This window comes from Scyliorhinus canicula, unplaced genomic scaffold (genome assembly GCF_902713615.1).
Source record: "Scyliorhinus canicula unplaced genomic scaffold, sScyCan1.1, whole genome shotgun sequence".
Lineage (NCBI taxonomy): Eukaryota > Metazoa > Chordata > Chondrichthyes > Carcharhiniformes > Scyliorhinidae > Scyliorhinus > Scyliorhinus canicula.
In genome coordinates this window covers 824,450-825,426 of record NW_024055512.1, presented here as the reverse complement: position 1 = coordinate 825,426, position 977 = coordinate 824,450, and positions in this window count along the sequence as shown.

Genomic DNA, 977 nt, shown 5'->3' with positions numbered 1-977 from the left:
CGGGGCGTCCTTGAAACATCTCTTTAAATCCGCCCACGCCAATATTGTGCTGCACTCGGTCGGTCAGCGAACAGGGCACACATCGTTTTCATTTTAAACATTTGTCGGTATAGAAGTTCAAATGCAACCTTCAACGTGCGCCATTTGTCGCACACCATCTTCATTCGCAAAAACGACACAATTCAAACACATTTCTTCAAAGGTCACCACAGCCAAGTCGTGAACAATGAGACAATCAAGGAGGATCGGGCAGTAACTCACGGCTGCTGGTCAGGAACAGAATCGCCGATGCAGCTGACCTGCATGCTGTGATATTCAATAACGGTCTTCCAAACGCGACAAAAATGCAAAAACTGTACGCAGAATGTAATAATTTGAAGTACCGGATCATTTCGCAACAAGCACAAGCTTCCATCCATGAATAGTGTTGTATAGTGAGGCGTAGTGGATCCTTCTTAACCGTGTGTCCTAAATTTCACTTCTGTTCACTTTTGCTTCAATAACCTTTTCAATTTACCGAAGTAGCAGGAAATGAAATCAGCCTGTTAGTGTAAAGAACGTCATTGTTAATACATGCAGAACCGACCCGGAGAGGCTGTCCCTGGTCCCCCAATCTTCAGAAACTATTGTACCCAACGTCGACATGATTGGTGAATTTGGTACCTGCCTATCCCACCGCTCTTTATATTGTGTCCTGTTATTGAACAAAAAAGTTTAATTCAACGTGTTTTCTGGGAAAAGCAAGGATACGCATCCCCTGATTTGCACAAAAGTCTGATGTATAATGTTCGTTGCTGACATTTTAAATAGTGGCCCTGGTTAGACAACTGGTTAATTGAAATCGTGTTCTTACAGTGCCAAGTGCAATTTCGAAAATAATTTCTGCTGCATCTCATGCCTCTGGAACAGATCTCCTCAATATGCCTGTGAAGCGATGGCGATTGAGCCATGTATCAAGTAGAACAAACACCACGTTA